The following is an 18,740-nucleotide window of genomic DNA, read 5'->3' on the forward strand; positions in this document are numbered from 1 at the left end:
GGTTGCTTTTAGACTTTCCTCAGTTTCCTTTAGGAAACAAGGTAACAAACAGGGAATTTTGTTACCCTGGGGGATCTACTAAGAAACACCATTTCACCTCATGTAAAAGGCTCCGATTCAGTTCTTTGGAAATAGTACAATTTGACAGTTAAAACATCATGTCATTTGACAAATGTCAAATCCAAATCTTCAGGTATCCCAGTGACTATGTTGGCAGATCCACACATAAATATAAAAATATAAATTTTATAATGATATGTTTCATATGCAACAAAAAGTCTGAAGTCTCAAAGCCTGCTAAGCATCTGGTAAAGAGAACAGAAGATTTGAGAAGACGCATCTGTAATTTTTCCATAGGAAACCTTTATTTATTTGTTTATTTATTTATTTATTTTCCCTCTTTTTGTCAGAATGAAGTGACATTTACAGATTAATTTTATTTGGAGGAGATAAAGCATGGCAAAAACATACAGGGAGGGAGGGAGCGAAGGAGAGAGGGAATGGGAGGAAGAAAGACAGGGACCAGAAGTGCATATCTTATATTATTTAATTGAAATGTATATAAAAGCAACAGACATTACAGTGATAAATAATAAAATAGCCAAATTACCAAACTGTAGACACATACTTCTGTTGCCTTTTATATGAATAATTTCCATGACAGGTTGAGAAGGAATTGAGAGAACAGCAGTAGTGGTGAGAATGCCATTCCTTTGCCCTTCATACATTTCTAGGGGCTGCTCCACCCTCTTAAAAAGAAGCAAGACATTTAAAAAGTATCTTAGAGCTTCTAAGGGGGCAAAGGTACTGAAGAAGTAAACAAGGAGTAATAAATCAAAAGACTGGAGGAGCGACAGAAAGAAAAAAGTAAAAGAGCAAAGAGCAAATGAAATGCTAAATCATCAACCCATCAATAAATAAATAAATAGATCTTCCCAAAGAGAATTGGTCTCCTGCTTAGGTTTGTACCACACTAGTAACAAGGAGCTGAAGAACAAAGTAAAAACCCTGTATCATCCTTCAACTATGTTAGTAGAGGATTGTGAAAGGATCAAGAATGTCCACTCGCCTTTTGAAAAATACCTTTGGGACAATATGTATCCCTGTTTTCTATGAACTTTAAAAATAGGCAACATAAAATTATTTTTGAGAAATAATATTATTTATTTATTGGTTGGTTGGTTTACATCCCAAATGAAATGAATGAATGAATGAATGAATGAATGATAAATGCAAACATATCTCTTCTTAAATTTCTCACAATAAAAACCTGCGAGACAAGTGAGGCTGAGAGAGACTTACTGGCCCAATGCCACCCAGCTGATTTTTAAGGCTAAGGTAGGACTAGACCCCACATTCTCCCAATTTCCAACCTGGTGCTTAACCACTTTATGTTGTAACTGATGCACAAATATTATATATTTCAAGATGGTTCTATGTTGCTTTTATGCCTTTTCTCCAGGAATGTAAAGAAAATAAATGGGTGCACATTTTTCAATATATTAAAGTGTCTGTAAAAATATTGTAATTAATTCATTCTTGACTGAACAAAACAAATTATATCTATTGGATGAAGTAAGACAGGCCAATAAGTCTTTCTATTTTGTTGTATGTTTCAATGAAAATCTTAATTGCTTTCTTCCTCCCAAATGTGGATGTAATATTCCAATTTCATTTTCCTCACTTTATTAGTATATCACCAATCATGAAAGTTTAGCTTCATTAGCTTTGCTTATTCATAACAACATTTGATCAACTTGCATAACAAATCCCACTTTATGGAAGACTTGGCAAAACAAAACCTCTGTTTGAAACACTATTTGCCATTTTACTGGTGCCTATAAAATGAAATTCTGCAGATAAATAATCATATAGGCCTTCCCAGATATGAGTTAAAATTACAAAACTCACATTGTCTCTTGTAATATCAATATTATTCCATATTTGGTCTGGTTCTATAGATTTAGAATGAAAGTACCAAAGGGTGATATGCCCCATTTGTAACAAAAATGTATATATGTTTCTACATTCCTTCACCAAAGGAGGGCTAAATTGAACAAAAAAAAACAAAGCTTGACTGAGCTCAGCAATTTTGTTTTCTGAGACTACAATATGCTGTGTGCTGCAAAATAAGCACTCATTTATTCTACAAACAGACACGCTTAGGAAGGAATTAACACCTTTCATAAATGACCCTTTTAAAGAGATGCACCTTCCCACAAGTTTGGAAAAGTTAGTTGCAGTCAACTACTTTGAAGTCCCCCCTCCCATTCAATCATTGTAGCAGGGCTAGGTGGGCATTAAATAGTATCCATATTTCTCTTTTTTTATTTTAGTGTTCTTCTAGAGAAGGTGAACTAGAGCTCTATCCATCAGCAGTTCTCATAAATGGAGCTTGTTTACACAAATCCTTTCAGAAACCAGGGAAAATTATTGTCTGTCAGTGCAAAAAGAATCTTTTGATACACAAGTCAACACAACAGCAGAACTGTTTTATTTATTTATTTGCTATCAGACAGTAGTAATTTATCACAATTGTGGCCCTTTCAAGGTCATACACTGGGTAAATCACAAACAAACATCAAAAGGTTTCTGTTGCTTTCTTCTAACTACCTTAAATGCTATTTGCCTCTTTTTTTTATCTCACCTTCCTAAAAGAAATTATACTTTTTCCACTCTAGTAATAAATCATGAAGCCCAAATATTGGCCATCTATGAGTAAAACAATCAGTCATCATGACTTTCATTATTGCTTATCAAGGTACATAGCTACTGTATGAACTGAAGAAGCATATAGTATATGATTTTCACAAATATTCTGTATATATGTGAGGGTGTGTGTGATGTGGATGGAGAAAATGCACTAATTGATAAGTGCTCTTTCCTTTATCTCATGCAAACTAAAGGAAACATTAACCTAATTGCTCTACCAATGGGATGACAAACTCCATTTTCTTTGTACCTTAACAACAAAACTATATCCTTGTTACTATATATAAAGAGAACTGATGAAACTGCCTAGACATATATTAAGCCCATCTGCTTGGCTCTTATATATACTTGATATTAATATTTTTACTGGTTTAAATTAATTTTCTAATTAACAGATTTGTCACCATATAGCCTGCTATGGTGATAATTATAGGAGCCATTTGATGTTACAATGGCAATGAAAAATGTGACCTACAACAGGTCCTGGCATTTACAATCATCACATCATCCTCTTGTCACATGATCAAAATTCAGGTGCTTGGCAATTGGTATGTATTTATGAAGTTGTAGCATCCTGGGGGCATGTGATATCCATTTACAACCTTCTCAGCCACTTCTTACAAGCAATGTCAATGGGAGATGCCAGGGTCCCTTAATGACTGCATAATCCCTATTATTTATTTATTTATTTATTTATTTATTTATTTATTTATTTATTTATTTATTTATTTATTTTGTCAATTGCTTACAAGATAATAGATATAAGTAAAAACATAGTTATGAATACATGGATACATATAAGAAAAATAAAGAAAAGAAAAGAAACAATAGGACAGAGACAGTAGGCATGTTGGTATGCATATGTTTATGATTGTTTAACAACTATGGCAACAAAAGGTTATACATCAGGGACAGCTCTGTTATCAACCACTTTGTTTAACAATGGAAATTGTGGTCCCAATTGTTGAAGCTCAATGACTGCTTGTAAGGAAGATTAATGTATAAAATTGTTTTAAATATATTAATAAGGGGACAGGGGTCCTTGGTGTTCTCTGAGCTTGTTTGTTTTCTTGCAAACATTTCATTACCAAACTAGATAACAACATTAGTGCTAGTGACATCATTGTAGCTCTGATGATCTTACCTAGTTTGGGTAATGAAATGTCTCCAAGAAAACAAGCAAGTTCAGGGAGTATCAAGGACCCCTCATTTCAATCCTAAGCTACCAATATTTTCCTTTATCAAATGTACCAATAGAATAGAATATTTGTAACTCAGGGTTGAATTACACTGGTGTACTGATGATGTTACTTAGTTGGGTGATGAAATTTCTACAAGAAAGCAATCAAACTCAGAGAGTAACAAGGACCCTCCATATTTTAAATTATATTTCAAAAACTTTCTCTTCACCATGGCATCAAATCTGTGTAGTAGAAACAACCTTCTACCAAGACCTGTGAAAGGTGGTTACCCAGCAAATCCTGTGAAATAACATATCATCAAACTGCACATTTATGATTTTTTTTCAGCAAGGAGGCATGTTACTCCACTAAGATAAATTGTTAATCAAGGGAAAACAATGGAAATACATGTTCACAAACCCTATGAGAACATCTATTTAGAAAGTGAGATAAAAACAATGCAAATGTTTTTTGAGGATTGTGATGAAATAGAATATTTGGAAATTACCTTACAGTTATGCACTTTTAAAGACAATATCCAAACATTTTAGCATATATCATTATTACAAAGGACAATAGTCAGATCTAAGACATAGTTCATCTATAATTTTCTAGGCAATTAGTCTGCCCAAGGATAGCAAATATGTGACATTAATTTTGAAATGCACAGTAAAATGGTGAATAAAGTAAAAGTCATTGACCAGAAAACTAAAATCAATGCAATTCATTCATCTAGCAGTAAGATGCTATTTTTGATTTTTTTATAGCTTCAGTGAGCTATGAACTATGACCATTACAACTATGTAAATTCTTCAAAATCTTTTCTAGGCTCATGCATGCATGTAGAGACAAATGAGACCAGCATCGAAAGCAGTTGTGTGTAAACCAGGGGGAAATGCAGATGCTGCTTTAAAGAAGACAAAAGAAGTAATTTTATTTCCTCTAGACTAATATAATCACAATATTTCCAACCTACAAAAGAACCTGAATGAAATCAAAGAACCACAGTGTTTGAAGGAATCATGTAGGTCAATTCATGTTCAATCCAGAAATCTAGATAAAAACACCTCAGACAGAGGGCTGTCTAGAGACACCTTAATGCATCTAATGAAGGGGAATCTACAACTTCTCCTTTAGAAATTTTCCATTCAATTAAACTTGCCTTTGGGTAATTTAAATCTACTTGGTTGTGTTCTGCAACTTGGAGTGAAGGCAAGAGGTCATGACCTCATTTTAAGTGACATCCTTTCAAGCATTTGAAAAGTGCTAAAGTATCTCAAATTCATTTATCTTGTATCAAAGCTAAATACATTTAGCTCCAATTTCTCTTCAAGGAATTCGGTTTTGTTGCCTTTCTCTTTTTCTGTTCCAGTTTCTCTGAAATCTTCTTAAACTGAAGTGCCAGACCTGGGGATAGTCTGACTAAAGCAGAATAGAGTGGAATAAATGATTCTGTGATTTGGAAATTATCCTTCTGTTGATGCATCCCAAAATAGCATTTACCTTCCTTGCAATCACATCACATAGCCGACTCCTATTCAGTTTGCATATATATTACTATTCCAAATTTCTTTGGAAATACTTTTACAAACCTGGTATACTTAGCTACATCTGTGAATTTGACATTTGTTTGCTATGAGAGGGACTTTGTATTTATTTCTGTTAAATTTCATTCTAATGAAGTATTTATATCTTATGTTTTCAATTTAACAAATATTTAATTTAATTTCTGTCTTCTAGTTCTCCCACTATGGAGTACATGGGGAGATAAGGGGAGCAAGTAATGTCATTTAAGTCATGTCATTGCACAAATTATACAAATTATGTACTGTATGCTAATTCAAATTATATGATTTGTCCCATTTATACAGTGAAGTCATGATAAATGTGATGGCTTATACAGATGCCTATATATTCCACTCAATTTTGCATCATCTATAATTTTTATAAGCATTTCTTCCACCTCATGATCCAGTCATTAACAAGTAGGGATGACTGAGCTTTGTAAAACCTCATCTTTCTAATCTGACCTTTGATGACTACCATTGAATATGACTTCCAGTTATATATCTACTTATCATACCATCCAGCCAATATTTAACTAGGTTGCAAATGAGCATATTACAAGTTAAATGCTTTGCTAATATAAAGAAATATGACAGTTATGCAGGAGGAAATTTTGTTCTAGTTGAAAATTTGGATTCCCAGAATCTTTACCAACAATTCATGCTTTGTACAAGATGTCAATTTGTAAAAAGGAAACCCTTTGCTCTTACAAAAATGTCCTTTCAGGTGCCAAATCATTGATAACAATCTAGCTTGACAGCAAAAAGAATGCTAGCACTAATACTGTTTTGGTATATCTCAATACAGCTAAAAATTTGCTAAATTCCAAAATTTCCACTATTATTAATACCAACAAAATAATTCATTACCATAAAATTATCCTATCTTGATGTTTTTTAATTCTGAAGAGCTATTTTAGCAACCTGTATGTGAATTGTGTACTTGCATTGAAACAAGATGACTTTTGATGGATACAACAAAAAATGAGCCATGTGAAAACTGATTACATCAAATATGTTATGTTTATAAGAGAAAAGAACTCCATTTAATTTTGTAAAGAGTCTTAAAAGCAAGCCTGAGGAATATTTTCATTCTTTTATAAATGTGCTAAAGATAATTGGCATTTCCAATTCTAATGTCACAATATGTTGTAATGGTGAAAATCTTAAAGCCATGTCAATTGAGATGATAAGTAGCACACAAAGATATTCATGAAAAGACCCCCAAATAGTGTGTGATCATTCAGACATTGTTTAGACATGAAGATCCAGATCTGAAAAATTATTTTGCCATAATTGATCTATTTCTGTGCTAAGCTATGCTGCTTAACAGAACAGTCTGTAATCTTTGAGGAAAACACATGATAAAGGATTTTGTTTGCTTTCTATGTGAAATGCAAATAATAAGTAAGTATCAAATACATCTCTGTTTCGAAAAAGAGTCTCTAATCCAGAATCATGATTATTAATTTTATATATTAATAGAGTAAGAAGCTTCTCCCAGATGTTTGGAATTATTGAAATAACTTTTACTTCAACTATAATTAAAGTCTATTAGCATTCATTGACAGCTGGGCCCTTATTCTGAATCCAAGACAACTATATTATGAACATTTTAAAAAAATGGAACAGTCTCCTCCTTAATTACTCAGCAATTAATTATTGGTGAAAAGCTCCTGCTGAATTCAATTCTCAGCCAATGAAATTGGAAAAGTCAATTTTCCTCAGTTTAATCAACTTCACTAGTAGTTGTAAGTATAAAATAGAGAGGTGGGATGTATGACACCATGAACTCTTTGAAAGGGAAAAGGAAATAAAACACAATACGAATTTATGATATTTTATTTATTACCTAATTTATCCCTACCTCAACCGGAAAGACACAATACAGTTTTCAAAACTTGAGCATTGTAGTTCATTCTGCAATTTCTGAAATCCCCCCTAGCTAATTAATTCTAATTTAAATAGCCAAGTTTTAGATTTGGAGTTCTCACAGCATATTATGGATATTTTCATAAAATTGTTAACAAGATAGACATGGCCAGTGATAAGCCATCCCTATTTATTTATTTATTTTATTCTCTTTTTCCCCTTTGGAAGGGACCCTTCAAGATAAGCTGAAGGACTAAACCCACTATCATTTTTTTTAATTAAAGAGTTCAAACCCATTTTAGAAAAAAATATTATAACTGAGACTGACATATTCGTTTTCATACATCCAGTAAACATAAAATATTTGGCTACAGTTATCATGCTGGAGATCCAGAATACAGATATTTAAGACTATTTTATTGAAAATCAGTTTTTTTTTTTTAATTTTGGGTTGCCTGGGAATGAAATATTTAACTGAGAACGGCCTGCAGTTCAGAACCATTACTATTTAGTTCATACTTTTTCTTATTGCAGTAATTCCATCTGATGTTGCTATATGTCTGATGTAGGATATTATGGTGCCTGGACTGAAATCAAAATAACCAACCCTCAGCCTGTTTGCTGAGATAAATAAGATAAAAATTGTTACCCTTCAAGAAAAAGGATTGAAGTTTCTCAGAAAAGTTTTTTAAAAGCTTCTCTCTTTTTCACCCACACACATGCATGCAGATCCATATCCATAGCTGTATCTATCTTTCTAAATGGATATATTAATTTCACTATTGTCATAGAAAGGAAAGGCTCGACGTGATTGTTTGACTAGCAACTTGTTCCCAATGCTGCTATCTGTCAGATTGCAAAGGCATCTGCACTTTATAACTTCAGTGGGTTTTTCTTTCTTTTTTTACTTTAAGATACTGTAACTCTGATTTCAGCTTAGCTAATAAGAGAACATGCCACCTGTTCAGATATTCTAACCCAGGTGGGTCTCTACTACAATTAACATATCCCAGGCATTGTCACATTATTAAAATTCACACTATTCAAAGTGATGTTTCTATGGAAAATATGGTAATTGGTTCCAGTTCAATAGAAATAGGCAATGAAGATTTTTAAACATAAATTTCTATATGGACAGGTAGTTCTTAGGGTCACAATTAGGACCGGAATTTCCATTGCTTCTAATCTCTTTCCTAAACATCTTCATCTTGTGGAATCTAAGAAGTGTGCCTTTTCCATAGAGAAGCCTTGGTCTACCAGGTGGCAGAACATCCTACTACTTGAAATTTGGTGGGTCTCTACCCTCCTATCCTTTTGATAAACAGCTACTGTAATACAAGGCAATTCCCCCAAACAGAGATATACTGAGATGAGAGGATTTAATAAGATGCTGGGAGTTTGGTGCCAGATGTTTAATGTTGTTGGTGTTAATAAATTTATGTTGTTTTGTTTTTAACAACAATTTAACAACAATTAAAATGCTGTTTTAATTGTTGATTGGGGGCTGCACATAAGATGGGCAGCTATCTAAATGTTTTAAATAAAGGAATAAAATAAACATAAGTGTTTGGAATTGAGAAATGAAGAAAATGTTCAAATATATTTATTTTACATGACATTTATATATACTCAAAACTGCTAAAACCATAGCCCTAAGTAATATCTCTTTAAGTGGAAAGGTTGTAAAATCCTGACAGTGCTGAATGTCATTGCAAATGATTACATTCTTATCCATTTTATAAACAATTGGGAAAAATAAAATAATGAATTGTCATTTTCTCCAGTTTGTAAAATCCATAGGTCAGGCTGTAGAAAAAGTATCAAGTGAAAGTATGTCTTACAAAAATGTTAACAAGAATTTAGCAAGGGTGTTGATATTATAATTCTTACCTCTCTGCCTTTTAATGCTAATACAGGTTCCCTTTAATTACACTCTTTCATTTTCCACCTGTTTCTCTATATGTACACCTGCACCTAGGGGTCATATGAAAGGCACATACTTGTCTTAGTTTCATAGCATTAGATCTTATAACAGGGTGGGATTCTATCGGTTCATCCTGGTTCAGTCAAGCCGGTAACTCCAAAGATCATCTGGGAAAGAAACGGTTTGCTCTGATGATTTGCTGTTGGGCTCACCCGCACACCTGGGCTCCCATACTGACTTTTATTTCCTGGTTTTGAAGCACAGCTGCTTTGCGTGGCACAGCAGATTGCCACGCATCAGCTGTTGAAGACACAGGGAGAGTGCAGGATTGCAGGAGGTGAGTAGCAAAATCTCTGTGCCTGCGTGTGCATGTGCCAAGCATGCTCACAAAGCCACGCCCACCAAACCAGTGGTAAACCACTTTGAAACACACCACTGTCTTATAATATGGGACACTTTGAAAAATAAATATAAAACAGAGATCATTTCTCCAAGCAGCAAAACACTATTGGGAAGAAAGCTAATAAATAACAGATATTCCTCTTGCTATAATCTTTGGCTCTACATGATGACTGAAAATTAAAAAAAATGTGTGCAGGATAGCTATTTGGAATAAACAAATATGATCATACTGTTGTGGAGCGGCGGAGATATGAGGCAGACTCAGAGTGAACAGTTAAAGGCTTTATTCAGGGAATAAAGAGTTGCCAAGGCTGCCGAGGCTAACAAGGCAGATCAGCTGGTGGCAACAGCTGATTCAGTTTGACAGCTCCTTTTATAGCTGGCTGTCAAACGGCATCAGCCAATGGGAGTGATCGGCGCTCCCACCAGAACAGCAGACCTGAGTGGGGACCACCGTCAGTTCTGTGAATACCACACATACTATAAAGAATATGAATAGAAGGTATATCTTTTATTGAGTCATCCAAGCGACAGTTGATATCAGAACAGTACTGCAGAAGTCAAAGGATTCTAGAAAGGCACCACAGCCTGTTCTGCAAGTTCTATCTTTTCCAGCCCCTGAATGGACAAGAAGAATCCATCTGTACTTAAGAGTTTTCACATTCATCCTGGTCTCCATTTGTACATCAACATATACACCAAAACAAGAAAGACTTTTGCTGCTTTCCTTGTGTACAGCCAAAAGCAGCAGAAGAAAGAAGCAGCCCAGTGGCAGGCCAGGTGCGTGGGGCAAGTGGGATAAGTTCTCCCCTTCCACCCCTTTCCCCCTCCCCTCACTACCTAGTGTTGTTTGCAATGCAAGGGATGCAAGCCTTGTGTTCCCACAGGTCATGTGGGCGGTGCAGCCTTGTTTTCCTACACAGCCTGGATTAATTTCTTTGGGGGGTGCTTCAGGGGTGACATTTCTCTGCAGACCACCAAAATTTTCTCATGGACCACCAGTGGTCCCCAGCCCACTGGATGGTGACCACTGGTTTAGAGAGGGCTGTAAAGCACTATAAAGTGGTATATAAGTCTAAGTACTATTGCTATTGCTATTAAACTGCTACATAGAAAGAGCAGCTGAAAACTTTTCCCCTTTATTTTCATGATTTTTCTTTTCTTTGTGAAAGTTAAACTGGCTGAAGAGGATTGAGACCAATTCAGCTTGCTGGCTAAAACTAGACCCCAAATGGTCGTGCATGCTTTTGGTAACACCTGCTCTGGTGTATTATTTCCTAGGCATGACTATAAAGAGACAGAAAAAGAGAAACATGTGGTATTCAGAATGGTCATCTCTTTATTATCATGAACTTCTATTACCAGCGTAAAGCAAATGTTTTGTAGGATCTGTTTTGCATATAATTGAGAGTCAGATCCAGAACTGAAACAGATTTACTAAGAGGAGCTGGGAAGTGTACACATAAAAGCAACCCCTTAATTAATTCTGAATCAGGTGCAGAGATTTATAATAATATAGAAATATAAGGATCTTCCCAAGCAGCAAAACAGTTCCAATATTAAGGTAACATGAGATCATCATTAGAGATATATCATTACTTCTGCTAATGCCATTTTAGCCCTTATATTTTTTTAATAGCTGATTATCCCATCATACAGCTTGCCTTTGCAAATGAGGAAGCTGTATACAAATCCACATAAAAACATTTCTAGAACGTAGGACTTCAGCAATTTTGTGATAAGGGAAAAGGAATGTTTATTTAAGTTGTCCAAGGAATCCTAAATTGGCTGCTCAACTCTAGAGATCACTGGAGTTGCACAGCAAATAAACTTAAATAAATAATAAAGGGCAAGTTAAGGCAGATTAAAGCCTTTGGGTATCAGTCAATTTGAAATAATAGGAAAAAACATTGATTGGCTGACAGTTATTTGTGCTTACCTATTAGCTGTAAAGAGGAAACACTTATTGTTTAATGATTCTCTGAGCTTTAAGCTTGCTTACAGTTACATTTAGAATACTGAAATTTGTATATACATGCAAATAATTCTTTGATTACGTATTAACTGTGTTTAGAATGATTGGGAGAGGGAGGGCCTATTCATTTGAAAGGGCTTATGCATTTGCAAAAAAAATGATACATTTATTCTTAAATTATCTATGTATACAAAATACCATGGAAGATTAAGTAGGATTATAGTTTTATAAATGGCAAAACCTATATTTTTGTTGCAGCAAATAATTTCTCCTGGTCTTTCAATTACAGTGTCACAGAGAAAGAAGATGGTGGTAATATATTGAAGATTGGGCTGTTTTCTGGAATAATGAGAACAAATTCTGAATCTAATCACTGAGGGACATTCCTAATTTTAAAGAAGGCTCTCCTTGTTATTAGAGGTCATGAACCATTTCTAATTAAATGGTTTCAAATTTCATATTATAAAGGGAAAACATTGACTGAAAATCAGTATATTTCTCATGATATAATTTGGCTTAAAAATTCAAAAATATTATAATGTCAGTAACAAGTGTGTCCAGTTTTGACAAGTGAAATTACACTTGTTCTCATATTATTCAAAATATAAACATTAATGTAAAAATTCTAATAGCTACATTTTTTTTCTGCTGTACCATTTACCAACCTTAGGAATACAACAGTATTCAGAGTAACTGTACAAGATTACACATGCATCTGAAAAGTAAAAATTCTTCTTACTAGACTTTTGCTGATTAATAAAGAGAGCTGAAGATTTAGAGATAGATTTATGTAAAATGAGGTGAGGTATTAAATGAATATTTGGTTGTATAATAAGAGACAATGATAAATTAATATTGCAAATTATTTCTCGACATTAATTTTTTCTTCCTTTTTTCTTTTTGTTCTGGTTTAGTTTTTTTTTTAATACACACACAGATTTTGTTACATTAGTGTTACTTGTTTAATACAAGCCTCAATAAAATTCTTCAAAAAAACCAAGAAAAATTCCTAATTAAGTATGTAAGGAATACAAAGGCCATTTTTAATGGCACATATGCATAGTCTAATATCACTAATACTTCAAAAGAGAAGAGAATGTTTCACAGAATCCTCATTCCATGAAAAATTAGTTTGGTGCCACTTGATTGCAATTGAAAGCTGGAATGAAAGTACAAAAATTCAACTAATGGAACAAAAAAAGCCAACAGACTCATAAATGCTAACCCACAATAATGAAAATTGCTGAAGTGAAATTGTGTGCAAATAATAGACTGGCAATTTTAATGGCAAAAAGGGAATAGTGTTAGAAAATTACCCTTTTCAAAATTGCAGTAACAAATTGGGGGGTGGGGGGGAAACCCTTCTGAAGAACATCCATTAAAACAATTTGCTTTTAGGAGTGCAGTGCAGCAAACTTGACTTTCCCATTGCTAAATTAACTATAACAGTGAATGTTTAAAAGCCATTGAAAACATTTTACCTTATGTCACAATTGGCTTAAAACTCCTTTTACCAGTCTCACAATTGCATCTCTAATTGGACACTAAGTATAGACACCATGTCTAGACACAATTGCATGAGTTGTATAGCCATCCCCTCCCTGAAAACTTAGTGGGAAGAGTTGACCTCTGTAAGATACTCTGTACTTTGCCTTTCATCTGAGACTGGGAAGCCATGTTCTACACAATCTTGGGATCCAAATACCACAAAATTAGCACAAAATGGATAAGGTCTCATAAATGGTAAACTGTCTAGTAAAAGTGCTGTGAAGTTCAGATAGCCCTATTGCTAGGCAGATTTGAGATGCTGTCAAGGCAGTGTGGACCTGGTGCCCAGAGGCAGCAAATTCTGTATGCTGTGAAAGAGTGGCCAATGATTAGTTATGTAATTTATTACTATGAGCCTTTATTGTCAAACGAATTGGTAGTTTTCTGCCTCCAGCATTAAAAGAACCTGATTGATTTTATCCACCTTGATTGGGGGCAGGGGGTACAGGGAGATGACCATTTCTTGAATTGCCTCTGGCCACCAACTGAGCTTGCTACTTCATGTACTTGGAGGTGCTCCACATTTCAGAATAATTGCTTTGCTGTTTACCCCCAAGCAGCTTAATTCAGCTGAACATGACAATAAAATATAAGCCATTTTGTGGCATTGGAAAACTTTTTGCTTTCTCTCTCATGATTTTGAAGTCTGCTGCTTTGGGATGGCACATTTCTTTTTTTTTCATATTTTATGAAGGGCTTTGCAAAGAATTTATTATTGATTTATTATTATAATACCACATCAAAAGAAACTGTGAGGAATCACAATTTTGGGGCATAAAAACATGATACTAGGGAAGAAAAGAAGACAGAAAAGCATTCATACACTAATATGGGATAAAAAGAATATATAAACATTTTCATAAGTATGAAAATGAAAATTATATGAACATGACCCTTACCTAACAACTTATAAAATAGTCAAAAATAGGAAGAAAACTGTCTAGAAACCCATTAGAAAGATTATGGTTGGTGGCACTTTCCAATACATTTGCCAGAGAAGGGGCCAGGGGGACACCTGAAAAAAGAAAAATTATTCCAGTTCAGCAATTCATGCTTAATTTAGTAGAAGAAAATCCCATTAACAATGAAGTTCAATCATACCAATATTGCTGATTTTTTAAAAAGTTATAGCTCTGTGTGTATACTCTCTTCTGATGAAGCAGCTGTAGTAAAATAACGGTATTATTTTCTCCGTGCATTAATTTGATGTAGGTGGAGACCAAAATAATTTTTCTGCAGATAATTTCACTACATGTTGGGAACAACTACCTATAAATCGTAAGCTACTCATAATCAGTTCAGCTCAGAAACATAATGCATTTCTATATATGAATATTTTATGACTGCTTTTCTATCTATACATTAATATCAAGTCATTACATAAATATAAATATTCTTATTTTATAAAAATGTGTATTTGCATGAAATAATATTAGTTTTCAAATCTGCAGATTTACTTATTCATCTGCTTCCTCTCCAAGATACTGGAGAAAGGATTATATAATGAAGACAAGAGGGCATCATTCAACCTTTGATCATCTCAAACTAAATGAAGATCACACAATATGTGAAGAGGAAAATTAGCCACAAGTTATATCCAGAAATAGTCCCAGGCCTCTTCAATATATTTGAATAGCTGTGCTCAATATACTTAGAAGCATGACTGGGAATGATGGTATATTATGATAGCTGATTCTTTTCCTTTCCATAACAAAGACAAAATTCTCAGAGCCTCCACAAGAACAGAGCTATTATAGTATTTTAACCTATTTCAGTTTTCACTAGGAAGCCAATGGAAGAGATATATGTCAGCAAATCCTGTCATGAAGTTCAGGAATATTGCACCTTCTCCATGAACATTGCACTGAAATCATATTGCTGAAGGAGATTTCAAAACAGTATCATCAAATGGAATGAGAATAGGTAAGAGAAAAAATGCAGAATGATTTTGAAAATTACTCTGATGCTTTTGAAGATAAATAAGTCACCTGTTTTGACTTACCAGGTACATGGGTGTGGGATGAGAGAGAGAAAACTAAATGTCCCAAACTAAATATCTTATTATCTAAATATCTTCCTAATAGTCACAAATGAAAATGAAATTCTCCTGCCTGCTCTCAAGAGAAAGTGTGTGTATGTGTGTGTGTGTTTGTATGTGTACACACACACACACACACACACACACACATATACAATATATATATACATACATACACACAAACACACACACACACACAATATACTATCTATCTATCTATCTATCTATCTATCTATCTATCTATCTATCTATCTACCTATCTATCTATCTACAGTATGTGTATGTATGGTATTTAGGTTTCTTCGGGTATTTTCCCACGTCTTAATATTTGTGCTTTTATTATAGCGACGTTTCGGCAGAATCTCATCTTCCATCTTCAGGCTTGTGTATTGGGCTCTTTTTAATCGTATGTGTCAGGCTTGGCAGCCGTTTTTTGTTTGAATTTGGTGCTGGCTTTCTGCTTTACTTGAATGGTTTTTTCCTCATCCTGATGGGCTGGGAGTCTAGGTCTGTTTTTATTGGTCTTCGAGTTGCTGTGTTCTTGATTAGTTGGCAACATTGTGTTTTGTGCATTGGGGTTTCTTAGTGTAGCTTGGTTTCATGTGAATGGCCGATAATTATTTATTAGGAAACTAGGTTTTATTTGGATAACTGGCTGGGGCATGTTTGGGCTGGAGATATGAGGGGGGGGGTCTGTTTATGTCCAGGTGTTTGCCTGGATTGTGGTATAGAGATTTTTTTGTTTGTGAGTGCCGGCTTCCAGATAATTGATAGTCTGGTGGAGTCATCTCTTCTATTCATACTATTAGGTCTTTTATCAATTTCTATGGCTTCTCTGATGATTCTGTAGCTGGGGTTTTCTATAGTAGCTAGGGTTTTGGTGCCATTGAAGTCAATGCTATGACCTGTGGCTTTCATATCTTGGACTAGTGAGGAAGTGTGTTCCAGCTTTTTTATTGCATTCTTCTGTTCTTCAAGGCGGGTACTTATTCTTTTGTTGGTTTGTCATAAGTATGTTGTGGTGGTCTGGCACTTGAAATGAGACGCAGGGAAACGTCTGAGCAAATGCCAGCTCTGAGCGAACTCAGGCAGCAGTATTTATTGAAGATTCAGAAAACAAATGACCTCGACAAGATAATAACATACAGGCACAGAAAGTCCCGCTGACGAAAGTCCTTGCTGTGTACCTATAATTATCACCTATTTCCCTGTTCCTTCTAAGCCCGCACGCAGATAACAGGATGAGACACTCCTGCGTAAAAGTACTCCTACTCCCACCAGGAATGCCTGCATACCCTATCTCTATGCGAAATGGCTGTACAAAGGACTTACAGAAAATGATTAATAAAATATATTACCACATTCCCTCCTTTTTTATTTATTCAAAGATAGGGGGTGTTTTAGTGGCATAGTACACAGTTCCCTTGCGACCTGGTCTCATATGCCGAAAAGCTGAGGTACACATTTGTAATAGATTAGGAATACATTGAATAAAACAACATAACATAATAAGTATAGCAACAATTATTACAACTGATTGAAGCAATAAACGTAACCATGAGCTGTCAGGAAGCCAATCCCATAGCAAAGCCCAAAGTGACTTATTGAAGCCATCTTTTCCTGCTTCGTGTTCAGCTATGTGGTCTTCCATATCATGAACAGTTCTTGTAATGTTGGGCTCATAATTATGTATAAAACACAACAATGTGAATGAATTAAGGCACAAACTCCTCCTTTGGCAGCCAACATTATGTCTAAAGCATAACGATTTTGTAAAGTAACTTGGCAAATTTCAGACACTTCTTCATTCAACATCTTAATGCTTCTAATAGTATTATTAAACATAGCAACAGTAAAATTATTTAAAATATGAATATCTCTATAGTTCATAGCTATTCCCAAAGGTGGGATTGCTGCCCTAGAAATCTGAGTCCACAAATTACCACCTATAGTCAGGCCAGAATCAACTTCTCGGCGATTTCGAATACACATCCCAATCGGTAAACCCTCCAATTTATAGATGACAGGAATTACAAAACCTATAGTACATACTCCAGACCAATTCTTTGGCCACTGTTGATAGGCAGCGTCCCCACATAACAACCATAACCCATCGGTAATAACAAACCGAGGCTTTGGTAGTGAAAGTTACCTTTGTTGTGAACAATGTTTGATTCAACTTTTCAAAGTCTGGGCCCCAATGAATCCAATGACTAAAATCATTATAAGTACTTAATTTAGTACTGGTTCGCTCATTCAAAGGAACACCATGTAACAAAACTCCACCTTTCCCAGACCCAGGTACATGCATACAAAGCCAACAATTAGTAACATTTAAACCCTTAGCCGCAATCCGAATGTCCTTGATATAGGAATTTTCTTTCCATAAATTATCTCCAAGGTCTCTAGTTTCTGAGATAATAACAGCTCTTCGCCTCCGTATTAGAGTCCGTGGAGGCATAAGACGAATGGAAAGAGAGTCTGTATAAGTTAATTTAGGCAACTCCAATTGACACCGATATTGTCCATAGTCTGAAACAGAAACATTAAACAGGATCAGAGTTGTTGCACAGGCTGAAGATATAATATCCTTATCAGGTCCCGAGTAAAGAATGTCCTGATCCTTATGCCAGGACCAATATGCTGGAAAAATCAAAGGATGCCGCTGTTTGCAGATCAATTTAGTCCGGTTCCCCAGAGGAACCTGCTGCATACAAGTTGGCAATCTCAGATAAGCAGTCATCTTTTCCCAGCCTTCACAACGCCGCGCCTGGACTGCTGGCATCAAGAGAATCAGGAACCACAGACACGCCATCCTGAGAATCAGGAACCACAGGAACGCCATCCTGCTCCTCCGAAACCTCCTTCACCGGTGCCTGCGAATGATCAGGTCGAACGCACCGACCAGGAACCCAACGAATTTGACCAAGATGTTCGACTGCTGCATAACCACGTCCCCACGTAATCAGCTCAGCAGGAACCCATGCCGGATCCGGAAGGAACCGCACCAACACCCGAGGTCTCACCGCATCTGTAGAAGGAGAAGAAAAATGCCTGCTGGCCGCACTCGCAGGGGGGTTACCAGACAAATTTAAAAAATTTATATACTTCCAGGGTGCAAATGATGGATATTGAGTAACATCCATTTGCCAAATCATTGAAGGTTTCAACCCCCTGGGGTTGACTCCCATAGGGATAGCCGTGCCCTGCTTTGAACAAGTTGGACATTGTTGAATTATGGCAGCAGCTTCTGCAGCAGTAAGCTTGAATTGGTGTGCCAACGCTTTAGCGTTTTGATGAAAATAACTATGGCTGTCCCATGGCTGGACAGTGAGAACTGAAGTTACAGCACTGTCAGCTTTGGCATTACCTTGTGATAAAATTCCAGGCAAATTACTATGACTACGAATGTGGGCAACAAAACATGCATGCACACGCTGCTCCAAACATCCTTGCAACAACAAAAGCAATCTTAAAATATTAGGTGATATTCCAGGAGACAAATAGGAACCTGCTACAAAGG

Source organism: Pseudonaja textilis, chromosome 2 (genome assembly GCF_049901715.1).
Source record: "Pseudonaja textilis isolate UNSWEBS1 chromosome 2, rPseTex1.2, whole genome shotgun sequence".
Taxonomy (NCBI): domain Eukaryota; kingdom Metazoa; phylum Chordata; class Lepidosauria; order Squamata; family Elapidae; genus Pseudonaja; species Pseudonaja textilis.